This window comes from Hordeum vulgare, chromosome 1H, assembly GCF_904849725.1.
Source record: "Hordeum vulgare subsp. vulgare chromosome 1H, MorexV3_pseudomolecules_assembly, whole genome shotgun sequence".
Classification (NCBI taxonomy): Eukaryota; Viridiplantae; Streptophyta; class Magnoliopsida; order Poales; family Poaceae; genus Hordeum; species Hordeum vulgare.
The window spans coordinates 16,745,901-16,763,351 of record NC_058518.1 but is presented as its reverse complement, the minus strand read 5'-3'; positions in this window follow the sequence as shown (position 1 = coordinate 16,763,351).

The window sequence follows — 17,451 nt, the reverse complement described above, 5'->3', positions numbered from 1 at the left end:
AGCGAGCAAGATGGACTCTTAGGGTGGACAATCAGTGTGCAATTGCTCTGTGTAAAAACCCGGTGTTCCATGAGAGAAGCAAACACATTGATATTCGATATCACTTTGTGAGGAATTGTGTTGAGGAAGGAACACTTGCAGTGGAACATGTCAGAACTGGTGATCAGCTTGCTGACATACTCACAAAGCCTCTACCCAAGCTCAAGTTTCACGAGATGAAAGAAAGGATTGGCATGAAGACAGTGCACCAGAATTAAGGGGGTGAAATGTTATGTTAATCATGTTGCACTGTCACAGTAGTTTTGTTTTTTTGCATGAACAAATAATGGCCAGAAGCATGCTGCGTTCATGTTGCGGCTGAATAGGTCTTAGTTCTACCAATTCTTTCTCTTGTTAGTTGTGTAGAGCAGGCCACGATCTGTCCGTGGGATGGCGCGGGGTGATCGGATCGTGACCAGCTGAGTTGGTTAGACTGAATAAAAGGAAAGCCCAGAAAAGACGCAACTAAGTGCGCGTCGCAAAAACTTCCCGTCTCACTGTGTTTTCTGAATCTTGGTTTCGCTGTGTCCTTCTACCTCGCGTGCGTGATCCTGGTTGATCCCCAACATTCTTGAATCGCATCAACTACCATGTTTTGACCACTCATCCAGCATCTATTAAGATGAATTACACCACGATAATTGATGCTCCAACGGAGGTGTAGCACCGACTGTTTGGACTTTGCGCCGGATCGCGAATTGTCACTACGACTGCCGACGATGCTGAGCCAAAGAACCATTGCGGACTCAACGCCCAGCTTTTCATCATCTCAACACAGTTGAATTTTGGTGTAGGTCGTCTGTGTATCCACTTAGCAGGGAAGTATCTACCCTAAATTTCCTTCTTCTGTTAACTTTTATACTCATATAATTTATCTCTGATAGTAACTGTACTGGCATCTCCACAATTCTGTAAGGTCGATTTGTGGCAGTGCATTGCGTGTGTACTTTGGGCTGGACTGATCTTGGGATCTTCCATCAACAGAAACCTAATTTTTCTCGATCTTACTATTCTTGAATCCCATCAACTCCCATGTTTTGACCACTCATCCAGCATCTATTAAGATGAATTACACCATGATAATTGATGCTCCAACGGAGGTGTAGCACCGACTGTTTGGACTTTGCGCCGGATCGCGAATTGTCACTACGACTGCCGACGATGCTGAGCCAAAGAACCATTGCGGACTCAACGCCCAGCTTTTCATCATCTCAACACAGTTGAATTTTGGTGTAGGTCGCCCGTGTATCCACTTAGCAGGGAAGTATCTACCCTAAATTTCCTTCTTCTGTTAACTTTTATACTCATATAATTTATCTCTAATAGTAACTATACTGGCATCTCCACAATTCTCTAAGGTCGATTTGTGGCAGTGCATTGCGTGTGTACTTTGGGCTGGACTGATCTTGGGATCTTCCATCAAGTTTTATTGCAAGAGAAAAATAGTCCTTAATGATTGTACGCACTTGGTAACATGGGCAGCTGATATATCAGATGGTTGACAACAATTACTTTTGGTATCACTTCTGCTATAGTGTACGTTTTTACAGGTAATGGAGAAGAACTCGCTGATCTCCGCTGTAGCCTTCACTTTGCCTCCTTCCTTCCTGACACATAATCATCGAAATTTGAGTCCCCTACTGACGCATCCAAACTACAATCAATGTAGGAAACATGGTACATTCCAGCCTCTCAGTAACCTATAAATCTATTTTTTCTCAAACTTATGAATCTTGGATCCCATCAACTTCCATGTTTTGACCACTTATCTACAAACTATTCAGAAGAATTAACACCACGATGGTTGATGCAGCAGCGGAGATCTAGCACCGACTAACACCACGATGGTTGATGCAACAGCGGAGATCTAGCACCGACTGTATGGACTTTGCAGCAGATCGCACGATTGTCAGTTACGTCGAAGACGGCGAGCAAAAGAACCATGCCAGACTGAACGCCAAGCATTTCGTCATCTGGACACAGTTCAGTTTTGGTGTAGCTTGCCCCTGTATCCTCTTAGCTGGGAAGTATCTACCCTTAATTTCCCGCTTTAGATAACTTTTATACTTATATAGTTTATCTCTAATTGTAACTTGGGCCAAACGGTACTGCTATCTCCACAATTCTGTAAGCTCTATTTGTGGTAGTGCGTTGCATGTGTACGTAATTTGGGGTGGACTAATCTTGCTATCTTCCATCAATTTTCAGTATGAAAGGAAAGTAGTCCTTACTGATATACGCATTAGGCAATCTGGGCAGCTCATATATTGGATGGTTGACAAGATGTTACTTCTGGGTATCCCTTCTGCTATATTTTGCATTTTTTACATTCAACTTATTTTGCTAGATCTGATCTGGCAAAGAGAACATAGTGGGGTATTCTGTTTATTACCTAAACTTGCTTCAGACATTATTGAGGACTTAACGTTCCAGGTGATTCACTTTCCAACCCATATGGATTCGCCATTTGATGAGTTAACTCAAAAATTTATGGCACTTTTTGTATATCTTCAATTATGTTGTCATTTCCTTTGCACATGATTCACAAATAAATGCCTGCATTCCATTTTACACGCATGCATAAACTATTTATAAGAAATGTTCCATTATGATAAAAATGATTTTAGCAGACTATGTTATAATTAACGTTTTCTTAACCTTGAGAATATTTTATTTGACTTGAAATGCGAGTTACAATTATTTTTTCTTTTTTATATTGTTGTGAAAACCAAATTTACTACACTGAACCAGTAGTCAATTCAACCAGTTCTGAGGCCTTTTTAATTTCATTTTGCAGATCAATCATGAAAGGCTGCACATTGATTTTTCATTACTGAAAATGGCGTTTCTTGAACCGGTATCAATGACATTCAAGTATGACTTTTTTATTCACTATTTATTATTAGCATCGTGCAACAAAATAACCATATAGTATATTATTTTGTGTTGGTGTAAGAAGCCAGACAGTCTGAAGTGTTCGCTGCTAAATATAATTATGTTCACAGTAGATATATGAAGTTCATGGTTCATTTTGATAATTGCTCTGCAATCTATACTATTCCCGAAGGTTGGTGTTGACACCTAATAAGAGCCTCCTAGAGCTCACCTCTCTCTAGCACATCTCCTATCATGCATCCATGGATTCACATACTAAATGACAAACTTGTGATAGGCTCAGACCACATGTGAACGCGTCTTGATCTTATGGAGTAGGGTGGTAAAGAGTGATTTCTCAGATTACTTTACCTGATACATTAATCTTTTGTTTTTGGTTTCTATTTATGGTGAAAAATTGCTTCTTCACCAGTTAGCTGATGTTTATATAAACCAACATTCCAAACTACATTTGTATATGTTCCTGGTTGACATTGTTATTTCCTACAAAGAAACAACACCAAGGGAGTATGTTTTCTTTCGGCCCTGTTGATGACGACCTAATCATTCCCAACAGTAGAGACCTATACCCTCTTACATGTTTCATTTTGAACCCATCTCAAAATTATAAAATCCTTATGATAACGGAATAAATTTCAAGATAAACAAAACTATTTCCCTAACATGTATAAGACGACTTTTCATATTAATTCATCACGAATCTACAGCTAGAGAGGTAAATTTATGTGTTCTTTTAATACAATCTTTGCACTTCAGTCATCTCCATATGCCACTCCCTGCCTTTGCCATGGGAAGAGGAATTATCACCTAGGCTACAAAATGGTCTTATTATGTGCTTTAGTTGAATGGAGTGCGCTAGGATAGGTTTGAAATGAGAACATACCTTATGGTCCAATGAAGTTAGCAGCAAAGTAATTAATAAAGTTGATATTAGTTAAATAAGATTTGATATGTTGAGGCATGCTACTCTGCTAGAAGGAATGCCTAAGCTCCATGTTTTCTAAAGGCAACTAAATTAACTTAATCCAATTTGGACATTCTTTTATAGTCCAGATTTTTTCTCATGAGAATTGTTAATTGACAAACGACGCTATATAATGGAAGATCTATTAAACATGTACCAGAAATAAACACCTTTTAAAGAAGGAAATCTTGATAACTTCCTTATATTACATATTGAGCTCATTTTCTTCTATGCATCACTTTTTACTTATAGTGCAACATTGATCGATGTATTTATCGCACGGAATCAAGTAAAACACACCCCTTTTGAAAGTTCACAATGTACCTACATGAAGGGTTTGAACATTTTTATAGATTATCAACAATCTATTTTTTATTATTACATTATTGCTCCCTGCCCTCTATGAACACTGGCATAATAAAACTTCTCCACAGATTCTCTTCGATTACATCATAGAATGTATTTAGAGATGTCCATTAATCCATTATATGTGCCAGACCTTATGATTCATGCCCAATGTATTTCCATTGTTAATGTTTTACTTCATCAGATTTATGTTGGAGGAAAAAGAATGATATCACAAAATTTGCGGTGTAAATTGTTCCCAGAATCTATATATTTTGATTCCTCTTCCCCATATAGACTATGTTCTTCAACAAATATATGTTGTAGGAGAATGTATGAGGGTATAGCACACAAGGTGGCAAGGTGGTTGGGAGTTACAAAATGTTAGTTTTGGAGGACTCATTACGTGGTTGTACATTCATAGTCATAGATTTGTGACTCTGCACCGTGTTTACAAAATGTTGGTTGAGGAGGACTTATTACGCACTAGAACATTAATGTGTGAAAATAGGTAACTAATGTATCGATGAATTCTCCATTGTTGAAATGTGATCTACAATATATGTCGTACGTAAAGATCGTCAATTCTCTAAAAAGTTGTAATATTAAGTAATTCTCTAAATAGGTAACTAATGTATCGATGAATTCTCTCCCTTCTCTTAAATATCGTTAACGATGCATTTCACTTCTTTCCTGGAAAAAGGAACTAATTGAAGTTTTGTTCTACCTTTTTTGTAGACTAATGATATAAGTTTTGTTCTACATTTTTTGTTCCTACATATTTTACACTTTTAATTTATTTCTAAATGTTTGTATGAATATGAAAATAAAAATGCCTAGCCTGTGCAAATGCACGGGTTGATGACTAGTGATCCTAAAAGAGGAAGGCGCAGCGAGCGAAGCGCGTGAAACACTTCTATTAGTAATGAATCTTGATGTAGACCAGATGCTATTGATGACGTTGGATAGATATCACCATCATCTAGAAGGGTGTTTGTTTACAGGGACTTTTTGGTGTAGGGACTAAAAAAAGTTCATTTTAGTCGCATGTAAACCAAACACGAGGGACTTTAAGGGACTAAAAGTGGACATTTAGAGCAACTCTAGCAGACCCCGCAAAACGTCCGGCCCGCAAAAAATCCGGCGAGTATGCGGGTTTGGGCTGTTTTTCCTGTCAGAGCAGATACTGCAAACGCGGCCCGACTCGTAAAACTTTTGTGGTGGCCCGTAAACGCGAGCGCTCGACCGATATATCTGCGGGTTCACCGCTGGATGCGGGTCGAAACCCTATCCCTCCGCCGCCGCGAAAAGTTCCCCCACCTCACCGCCGGCGCCTCCATTCCGCCGCGTAGCCGCTCCATTCCACCACCCTTGATGGCCAACTCCGGTAGCCATAGGAACGACGACCCCGAGAGGGCTCGTTGCGTCAGATCCGATGTCGCCCGTAAGCGCGCCACCAGCCGGTACAAGCAGTGGGGCCAGACGCCACCGCCGTCGCTCCTCCCTCGCGAGACAAAGGAGTACGACCGTGCGCGCGACCGCCTCTTCTCCGGCAACTCCTTCGAGGCGTCGAGCTTGCGCTCATTCTCCTTCCTCCCCCCGGTGAAGAGGGAGCTCGAAGAGCTCTCGTCGATGAAGATGGAGCCGGAGGCCGAGGCTGTGCCGGAGCGACGTGCCAGGGCCGTCTTCGGACCGGAGGATTTCCTCCCTCCGGCGGAGGCGGACAGCCTTTTGCCCGTGCTGCTGGCGCGGAGTGCACGAGAGGCGGAAGAGGACCAGCAGCATCGCCGGAGGGAGGAGGAGATCGACGCCATGCTCTACGAGCAGGGTGTCGCGTCGGCCCTCGCCTTCGGCCACAAGATGGAGGAGTGGCGCCGCGAAGTGACTATGCAGGAGCGCATCTACATCGAGCTCTCCTCCTCCGACGCCGCCGCCTGAGCGCACTATGCATCTACTACCGCACGAGCTCGACTCCGGTGAGCTCAATTTTGCGTAGTGCGGTAGGATAGATAGTAGCTCTGGTGAGCTCCGATGAGCTCCAGTAGGTGTGCTTCCCCCTCTAGTACGTGATGCTGGCTGTGAATGTAGTTTGTATGATTATGTTCGATGTAGAATGTGGTTCCAATTTCGCCCGCGAATGTTTTATTTCAAATTATGAAGTTTGATTATACGGGTTCAGTTCTGCAGCGCAACATTTCGTCCCGCAAAACCTCACATCGTCGAACTGTAAAACGCGTTTGCAGGTCGCAATTATACAGGGTTTGCTAGAGTTTCTCTTAGGACTAAAAAAATAAGTCTCTTAGGAAGAGTCTTTTTTGGGACTTTTTGAGTCTTTTTCCAATAATGCTCCTGCTTTTAGTATGTGATTTAATAACATTTAGTAGGGGTAACATGGTCTTTTAGCATGTCATTTAATAACCTCTATTCCATGTTTAATCCCTGAAACCAAACATGTAGGGTTTAGTTGGGACTAAAAAAAGTCCTAAGATTTTTTAAACAAACAGGGCCTAGAAATAGCACAACTATTTTCATAACCCAGTTATGTCTTATATTTACGGAAAAAAAATCCTATGAGACCAGGTCTCATAGGCCAGCTTGTGAGACCCTATCGGATGAGCAACACGTGGCATCGACAATCTTAAAGCATCCTAATCCCACTTCACGGATTCTCGATCCCAACAGCTGATTCCCGATTCCAAAACCACACGTACGTGGGATTAAGGTTTTTTTATTTTCCTTGCGTCTATCGCGGGCACACCGAAGGGCATCGACGGCGGCGGCCAAACGGCATGATGCAGCCGCAATGACCTCTCATCCATGACCTCGCCGACGTTGTTGGCGGCCTGTCGGACGGCTCGTCCATGGCGGATGCACGCCACATTATTGGCCCGGCGGACAGCATGTTCACGGCGGCCGCTGTGGCACGACGATAGAGATCATACGAGACCCTGATGTCGGTGATTGGTTGCACTCCTCGTGAGGACAACTCCGTCCAGGGTGTGTGTGTGATGCATGCCTGCACAAAATATGCATGTGTAGCTTGGTTGATCCATTCCATTACTTGCATCACTAGTGGAAAACGGGCCTTTGGCCGGGACCCTTTAGTCCCGGCCTGCCTCTGGGCCGGGACTAAAGGCCCGGCCACGTCGCCCCAATTCTCAATGCCTCCCTCGAGGCTTTAGTCCCGGCCCGTAAGGAGCCTTTAGTCCCGGTTTGTGTCCCAAACCGGGACTAAAGGGCTACGCGGTGGGCAGCCCGCATGTGCGCCACCTTTAGTCCCGGTTTGTGTCTCAAACCGGGACTAAAGTCCTGTGCCTATATATAGCACAGCCCCCCTCTCCCCTCTTCCTTGCATTTTTCTTGGATGGAAGAGTGTGGGTGTGTGCTAGCTCTCCATTTTTTTGGATGCACTAGAGGTGTTTGTTGAAATGTGTGTTAGAGCGATGCCGTTTCACTTCACCGAACACAACTACGATATGAGATGCCCGAGCCACGCTTAAACCCTTCCTCTTTATTTCTACTTATTCTAAAAGGTTAGCAACTATATTTCCTCGTTTAGACCGTGCGGTACTAATTTTTAGGATCGTGATTGTATTTGATATACTGTCGTATAACACAGATGAGCCATCCATGGATGTACGGTGATCGATGCACAGCCGCTTACAGAGAAGGCGTGCATTCTTTTCGAGATGCAGCCGATGCGAACAAGCATGGTGGTGGCTATATGTTTTGTCCATGTGTTGAATGTCGGAATGAGAAGGATTACACTTCCTCAAGAGTCATTCAGAGCCACCTGCTTCGGTCCGGTTTTATGTCGGGCTATAATGTTTGGACCAAGCACGGAGAAAGAGGGGTTATGATGGAAGACGACGATGAAGAAGAAGAGAACGATGATTACAACTACCGATCTATGTTCCCTGAGTATGCTGATACCGCAATGGAAGACAATGAAGAAGAAGATCAAGATGAAGAACGGGAACCAGATGAGCCCGCTGATGATCTTGGCCGGATCATTTCTGATGCACGACGAGGTTGCGACACAGAAAAGGAGAGGTTGCAGTTCGAGCAGATGTTACAGGACCACAACAAATTGTTGTACCCAACTTGTGAAGATGGCCAGAAGAAGCTGGGTAGCACACTAGAATTGCTGAAGTGGAAGGCAGAGACCGGTGTGACTGACTCGTCATTCGAAAAGTTGCTGGTACTAATGAAGAAGATGCTTCCAAGAAAGAACGAATTGCCCGCCAGCACGTACGAAGCAAAGAAGCTTGTTTGCCCTCTAGGATTAGACGTGCAGAAGATACATGCATGCCCAAATGACTGCATCCTCTACCGCGGTGAGAAGTACGAGAATATGGATAAATGCCCGGTATGCACTGCATTGCGGTATAAGATCAGAAAAGATGACCCTGGTGATATTGAGGGCGAGCCACCCAGGAAGAGGGTTCCTGCGAAGGTGATGTGGTATGCTCCTATAATACCACGGTTGAAACGTCTGTTCAGAAATAAAGATCATGCGAAGTTGTTGCGATGGCACATGGAAGATCGTATGAAAGACGATAAGTTGAGGCACACCGCTGATGGTCGGCAGTGGAGAAAAATCGAGAGAGAGTTCCCGAAATTTTAGCTGACGCAAGGAACTTATGGTTTGGTCTGAGTACAGATGGCATGAATCCTTTTGGGGAGCAGAGTTGCAGTCACAGCACCTGGCCCGTTACTCTATGTATCTACAACCTTCCTCCTTGGTTGTGCATGAAGCGGAAGTTCATTATGATGCCAGTGCTTATCTAAGGTCCAAAGCAACCCGGGAACGATATTGATGTGTACCTAAGGCCATTAGTTGATGAACTTTTACAACTGTGGGCCGAACCAGGTGTACGTGTGTGGGACGAGCACAAACAAGAGGAATTTGACCTTCGAGCGTTGCTTTTCGTAACCATCAATGATTGGCCTGCTCCCTGTTTCAGGATAGTCAAACAAGGGATACAATGCATGCACGCACTGTTTGGATGAGACAAAAAGTATATATCTGGACAAATGTAGGAAGAATGTGTACCCGTACAATCGTCGTTTTCTTCCGCCCAAGCATCCCTTAAATAAAAAAGGCAAGCATTTCAATGGCAAGGCAGAACCCCGGGGGAAGCCTGTCACCCGTACTGGTGCTGAAGTATTTGATATGGTCAAAGATTTAAAAGTAATCTTTGGAAAGGGTCATGGCAGCCAACCTGTTCCTAACGGCCCTGATAAGCGCGTACCCATGTGGAAGAAGAAATCTATATTTTGGGAGCTACCCTACTGGGAAGTCCATGAGGTCCGCTCGGCAATCGACGTGATGCACCTGACGAAGAATCTCTGCGTGAATATTCTAGGCTTCCTGGGCTTGTATGGGAAGTCAAAAGATACACCGGAAGCACGGGAGGACCAGGAACGTCATAAAGGAAGAGATGGCATGCATCGAGGGCAGTTTCAAGGGCGTGCCAGCTACGCTCTTACTAAGGAAGTGAAGGAAATCTTCTTTGAAGTCCTTTTCAGTATCAAGATCCCGACTGGCTTCTCGTCGAATATAAAGGGAATCGTAAATATGAAAGACAAAAAATTCCAAAACCTAAAGTCTCATGACTGCCACGTGCTTATGACGCAATTGCTTCCGGTTGCATTGAGGGGAATTCTACCGGAAAATGTTCGCCTGGCAATTGTGAAGGTATGTGCATTCCTCAATGCAATTTCTCAGAAGGTAATCGATCGAGAAAGTCTATCAGGGTTACAGATTGATGTGGTCCAATGTCTGGTCAGCTTTGAGTTGTTGTTCCTGCCATCCTTCTTCAATATAATGACACACCTCCTAGTTCACCTAGTCGAAGAGATTAGAATTCTCGGTCCTGTGTTTCTACACAATATGTTCCCCTTCGAGAGGTTCATGGGAGTCTTAAAGAAATATGTTCGTAACCGTGCTAGGCCAGAAGGAAGCATCTCCAAGGGCTATGGAACAAAGGAGGTCATTGAGTTCTGTGTGGACTTTCTTCCTGACCTTAAGCCGATTGGTGTTCCTGAATCTCGGTATGAGGGTAGGCTGACAGGAAAAGGCACACTAGGAAGGAAAGCAAAAGTATGTATGGACGGGCATTCTTTCTCTCAAACACACTACACAGTTCTACACAATTCCATCATGGTGGCTCCGTATATCGTGAGACACAAGAATATTCTACGCTCCGAAAACCCGGGGAAGGCTGACTCTTGGATTAAAGGGGAACACGAGAACACTTTCGGCAGTTGGTTGCAGACACATCTCATGAATGACGACACCATTGGAGATCAGCTGTACTGTTTGGTCAGGCCACCATCTTCGACTATATGTACTTTCCAAGGGTATGAGATAAATGAGAATACATTTTACACGGTTCCCCAAGATAAAAAGAGCACCAACCAAAATAGTGGTGTCCGCTTTGATGCCACAGACGAGAATGGACACTGTTTGGAAACATATTACGGGTACATGGACGAACCATTTGTTCTAGCCAATGATGTCGCTCAGGTTTTCTATGTGAAGGACATGTCTACAAAAACGAGGAAAAGAAATCAGCAAAAGAAGATATCGTCCGATGAGCCAAAACGCCACGCAGTTCTTTCAGGGAAAAGAAACATCGTGGTAGTAGATGACAAGACAGACATGTCAGAAGATTATAATAAGTTTCATGAAATTCCGCCCTTCAAAGTGAAAACTGACCCAAGCATCCTACTGAATGATGAAGATTCTCCATGGCTACGACCCAGAAGAAAATTGAAATAATAGATAGGAATATTGGTGCAATAATGTAATAATGTATTAAACCTTTTATGTAATGCATGTATGGAATGTACTAAATTTCAAACACTTTTCATTTTCATAGTTTTGTGAAATTCTCAAATACGCAAAAATAATTTTAATAAACCTTTGTAAGAGATGAGTTCTCGTTCGAAACCCTGATACTTCGAGAGATTTTGTCCGTTTTGTACACGAAGTGCATCCAGTTTTTGTCGTAGCCCCCTCAACTTTTTAACACATGCTATGTGGGTGAAATGATGATAGCATGCCAACTTTCAACATTTTCAGAGTTCATTTGTAGTGCTTTTCAATTTCAGGGTCAACTAGCTCAAAAAAAAAAGTAAATGCACGAAGAATACCAAATGAAGTCAGAAATTGTTGAAATTTTGTGATGTGCCTTTGAATGGTGCATTTTGAACACACAAAAAGTATGGAGTTCAAATAAGTTCAAAAAATGAAATCCCTTTGTAAGAGATGAGTTCTCGTTCGAAACCCTGATACTTCGAGAGAGATTGTCCGTTTTGTACACGAAGTGGATCCAGTTTTTGTCGTAGCCCTCTCAACTTTTTAACACATGCTATGTGGGTGAAATGATGATAGCATGCCAACTTTCAACATTTTCAGAGTTCATTTGTAGTGCTTTTCAATTTCAGGGTCAACTAGCTCAAAAAAAAGTAAATGCACGAAGAATACCAAATGAAGTCAGAAATTGTTGAAATTTTGTGATGTGCCTTTGAATGGTGCATTTTGAACACACAAAAAGTACGGAGTTCAAATAAGTTCAAAAAAATGAAATCCCTTTGTAAGAGATGAGTTCTCGTTCGAAAATGTGATACTTCGAGAGAGATTGTCCGTTTTGTACACGAAGTGCATCCAGTTTTTGTCGTAGCCCTCTCAACTTTTTAACACATGCTATGTGGGTGAAATGATGATAGCATGCCAACTTTCAACATTTTCAGAGTTCATTTTAGTGCTTTTCAATTTCAGGGTCAACTAGCTCAAAAATAAATTACTTTTGAAAATAGAAAATAGTTTTGAATTATTTATTCAATTTCATCACTTTTCATTATCATAGTTTTGTCAAATTCTCAAATATGCAAAAAGAATTTGAATAAACATAGTTTTTAATTGAAAATAACAAAATAGTTAATAGTTTGGATAGTCAAAATAATTACTTTTGAAAATAGAAAATAGTTTTGAATTATTTATTCAATTTCAAACACTTTTCATTATCATAGTTTTGTCAAATTCTCAAATATGCAAAAAGAATTTTAATAAACATAGTTTTCAACTGAAAATAACAAAATAGTTAATAGTTTGGATAGTCAAAATAATTACTTTTGAAAATAGAAAATAGTTTTGAATTATTTATTCAATCTCAAACACTTTTCATTATCATAGTTTTGTCAAATTCTCAAATATGTTAAAAGAATTTTAATAAAACATAGTTTTTAATTGAAAATAGAAAGAAATTGAAACTATATGAGAAATTGTAAAGAAACTTAAACCTGAATTCAAAGTCTCCACAATTTCAAATATAGTTTCAATTTTTAAATTTAAAGTCAGTTTAGGCCCATAAGCCTGCTTTAGAGAGGAGCTCGATGGAGTAGCTGCGACGGGGCTTATAAACAAGTTTTAGTCCCCCTCGCTGGGCGAGGTGGGACTAAACTTATCGTGCAGGCGAGGAGGGGCTTTAGTCTCGGGTGGAGCCACGACCCGGGACTAAAGACCCTCGCCTGCTGCCTGCCGAGGAGGGGCTTTAGTCCCGGTGCGTGGCTCCAACCGGGACTAAAGACCCCCTACTTCCCGCCTTCTGGTCTGCCCGAAAAAGGGCCTTTCGTCCCGGTGCGTGGCTCCACCCGGGACTAAAGGGTGTCTTTAGTCCCGGTTCGAGCCCCGAACCGGGACTAAAGATCCACCTATATAAGCGGGACTTAGAAAAAGGAGAAGAAAAGAAGAAAAAGGAGAAGAAAAGAAGAAAAAGGGAAGAAAGGAAGAAAAAGGAGAAGAAAGGAAGAAAAAGGAGAAGAAAAGAAGAAAAAGGAGAAGAAAAGAAGAAAAAGGGAAGAAAAGAAGAAAAAGATAAAGATTTTTTTGTCATTTAATTCCTATTGTTATTAGGTTTGTGCTAGATTATTAGGGTTAGTAATATTTAGAATTAGGTTAGGGTTACAAGAAGAAGAAATATGAACAAAAATAAGAAAATAAGATTTGGAAAAAGGAAAATAAGAAGAGGAGGAGAAGAAAAGAAGAAAAAGGAGAATACGAAGAGGAGGAGAGGAGAAGAAGAGGAAAAATAGAAGAAGAGGAGAAGTAGAAGAAGAGAAAAAATTAGAAGAGGAGGAGAGGAGAAGTAGAAGAAGAGAAGAGGAGAAGTAGTAGAAGAAGAGGAGAAGTAGAAGTAGAAGAAGAAGTAGAAGAAGAGGAGAAGTAGAAGTAGAAGAAGAAGAGGAGGAGAAATAGAGAAGAGGAGAAGTAGTAGAAGAAGAGGAGAAATAGAAGAAGTAAAATTAGTTATTTGTCATTTAATTTTGCTATTGTATAGTGTATATGCTTAAGTGTTAATAGTGTTTCTTAGATTATTGCTTAATTTTTCTATTGTATATGCTTAAGTGTTAATAGTTTAATTTTGCTATTGTATATGCTTAAGTGTTAATAGTTATTTTTAGCAACAAAATTAATAGAACTAGTTCATTTTTTTAGTTCATTTTACGATGCCTATCCCGCATCCTCGTCGTCGACTCGGCGGAGGACACCTGCTTCATCAGAGGGGCCCTGTCCGGGACTGGGCTCCGCCCGGCTGGTATTGGGAGGTGCTACCTTCCGGGGGGCGTAGGTTGGTGAGGAGCCAGCCCGTCGTTGACCCGATCCTTGTTTGGTGGCGGTCGCATGGGCCAGTGAGGGTGCCGAGGCTTCCGGACACCGCGGAGGTGGTACGTCACCGTGTCAGCGAGGAGGATGAGCACGTCCGTCGCTACATGGTTGCGTTGGAGGGCAGGTTTGAGCATACCTGGCAGGTTCTTCGGGGATCTCAGTGGAGCTATGATCCTGTGATGGTTCCTTCTCTTTGGGTGTCCACCGGCCGCGACGATACCCGTCGGGCGCTACGGTTCTAGATGTATCAGTGATGCTATATGTATGATAATATTCGAGGAGTATTAGTGATAATATTGGACGATGTACGAACAAAAGAGATGATGTATTTGCTTATAATTGAATGCATGCTAATTTGAATACTACTTTATTTTACGATTTCGTTTTGCTTATTGAATGCTCAAATTGGAAAAGTACTCCTACTTTGAATACTATGCAGAAATCTAGGAGTCCCGGGTGGAGCCACGACCCGGGACAAAAGTTGTTTTGGAACGGAGTTCCTGATAGAATAATTCTTTTTTGGTACAAAGGTTAAGAGAATCCGTTAGACATATTTTAGAGCTTAGGTTCTAGCCAAGACCCGGGACTAAAGGTCCTCCTATATAAAACGACACTTCGATGTTTCCAACCCCTCTTATATAGTTTGTTAGTTTATTAGTTAATCAAATGTCCGTTTCTTGCAGAACTATGGATCCACATATCAGGAACCTCGAAGAGGAAGAACTTCTCGAAGATATAATCAAAGACGACCCCGACGTTGAACCAGCTGAATCTCCGTCGTCATATCTAAACCCCTCCGGATATGGAATGGAGGTCGACCGACACGAAGATGAAGCCGATGGGGCAGGAGATAGGTCCAATAACGGAGAAGGTGATAGCTTCACTAATGGAGAAGCCGGTGAAGAAATAATAAAGTCCAGCGAGGTATACATATGAAGTTCGACAATCACTTGTAATATGTGAAAAATATTGGAGATAGCTCTATATTGTATACATATACATTCATTTGACGAATGTTTCTCCCTCTTAGGCCTCCACATCGAGCAAAGCTACGAAACGAGGCCCGACTAGAAAGTTGGATGCACGGACACATTACACCTTTGAGGTGATATTGCCTATGGGCGAACACAAGCTTCCTAAGAATGCTGCTCACACATTCAAGAAGCAATGTGGAGTTCTCGTTAGGGACCACGTCCCGATCAGCGTTCGGGAGTGGAACAAGCGCAAAGGGGCAGCCGATAGTGACTATGTCGCCGAAAGGTACAAAGATAATCTTTGAAATGATCACATGTCACATTTCAACCTGCCAGAATGTGAGAATGAAGACGCCACAGACAAACTGAGGGCCAAAGTCAAGAAGTGGACTCTAAAGAAGATGGCCGAACTGTTCCGTAGCTGGAAGAAGAAGCTATGGAAAAACTATCTGAAGTAAAACAAAGTGCCAGTATTCGAGTGGTATCTAGCCAAGCAGGCGAATGACTGGAAGGCATTTCAAGAGTACAAGGAGTCAGAAGATGCCCAGGCATTATCAGAAAAGAACAAGATAAATGCCGACAAGAAGAAATATCACCACAAGCTGGGGCCAGGGGGCTATGAGACTGCCATCCCAAAGTGAGATAAGAAAGAGCAAGATCTGCTAGCTAAAGGCATCGTACATGAACCACTCCGTGTTGAGTGGGAATTGAGAGTAAGAAATTGGTTCCTTGCGCATGGTGGTTCGTACGACGAAGAAACAGGGGACCTCATCTGCAGTGACGGTCTTAGGATACCGAGGGGGAATTGGAAAAGGATAGTGAAAGAAATTAAGGAGGGAAAAAGAAAGTTCACTATAGATAGAGAGAAAGATTTGCTCACACTGGTCCTCGGCAATGACGAACATGGAGGACGAACGCGAGGCTTCGGTCCTTCTTACCCGTGGTGGCCTGGGTTTGCCAGAGACCAAGGCACTTACAAAAGCCGAGAGAGAGCAAAGAAGCGGCAGCAGGATCAGGAGAATGACAAATTCAACCAGTTGCTTGCCAGGATTAACGAGTAACAGAAGCAGATTGATGAGCTTAGAGGAGTAGCGCGCCACGAAGATCCTGCATTTGAAATTACCGGCGCCCCATCTAAGCGGAAAAGTAGCGTGGCTGAATCTGAGGCCCCGCCCGACGATGCACGAAGAATGATAGAGGGCGGTCCCGGCTACCTCGTGGATGGAATCAAGGAGTCAACATCATATGAACTCCATAAATTCAAGAACATATCCATGAAGGTGGCCGTCGGACAAGCTTTACCTTCTGGCCTTGATGCACGCTGGCATGGCCGTGAGATTCCAGCTGGCTTTGCTAAAGTCGGGGTGGATGAAATCATGGCGGGGTTTCATGATATGGAGCTCGACATAGCTGGACCCGAAGATGAGAGGACACTCGGAGAAGTACTGGGTGGAGTCATCCTATGGGACAAGAACTACATCAAGCTTCCAGGCTCGGCCCCAAGGACAACACCGCCTCCGAGTCGTCGCAGGTCACCTACACCTCCATTACCTCCAAGCCCTCCACATGACGTCGGCCAGCACAACACGAGTCCATCTCGATCACCGCCGCCGGACTTGGGTCGTCCGTCTCCGCCGCCGCCCGCTCCGGATACTAAGCGGATGCGTGCCAGCAAGAACGCTCCGCCGACAATTTCTAAGCGACGGAGCCCCCCAAAGCGCAAACGGTCGCCCCTCCCAAAGGTACCTCATGCTAATCTTCCTATCAGACCTTATGATCGTACCCCCGAGGAAAACGCCAGGATAGCAAAGGAACATCATGATGCGCGGATGAAAAAGAAGGAACCCGAGCCCCGCCCGGAATACACCAGAAGCAAATAGAAATTTGCAAAATACTTCACGACCCTTCCATCACAGTATGACTTACACCATAAGCCTGATGACTATACACGCACATTGCAGAAGGAAGTGAAAAAGAGCAGATCACATGCAAGTGCAAGTGGGAGCAAATCAAGTTCAACTACAAGCAAGAAAAAATCAGACGTTCCTCAGCTTGGACAACAGGCCAAACAGTCGATCCCACCCCTCAAGGTGTTAACCGAGAATGTCCGCCCTCCGGTGCAGGGGCAAGATTTGGAATTAGCAAAGAAGTGGGCGGCTGAATGGGGTATCCCGGTTGAAGACATTCTGGCTTCCCAAGACGACAGGTTACCCAAGGCTGTGGTAGCCCCTAAGCCACAGTTTGTCATGGGAGCGCCTTTGGTCAACAAAGATGATCTCCCAACAAATATGCGTTACTTGCATACATGGTACATAAGTGAATCAAAGAATGGGAGAACGATGATCGTGGTGAGTGTCCCACGGGAGTACTACGGCCGCCCCGAAGAAATCCATATCGACTTTGATGAACTCTTCCAGATGTTCAATGGCGACGCCCTCGACAAATCGCTTATGAGTTGCTATTGTCTGTAAGTTTTTTAATTCGTTGTCTACATATAACTTGTTTAGTTATTTCAATTCATTGTCTATATATAACTTGTACTCTATTATGCAGAATGA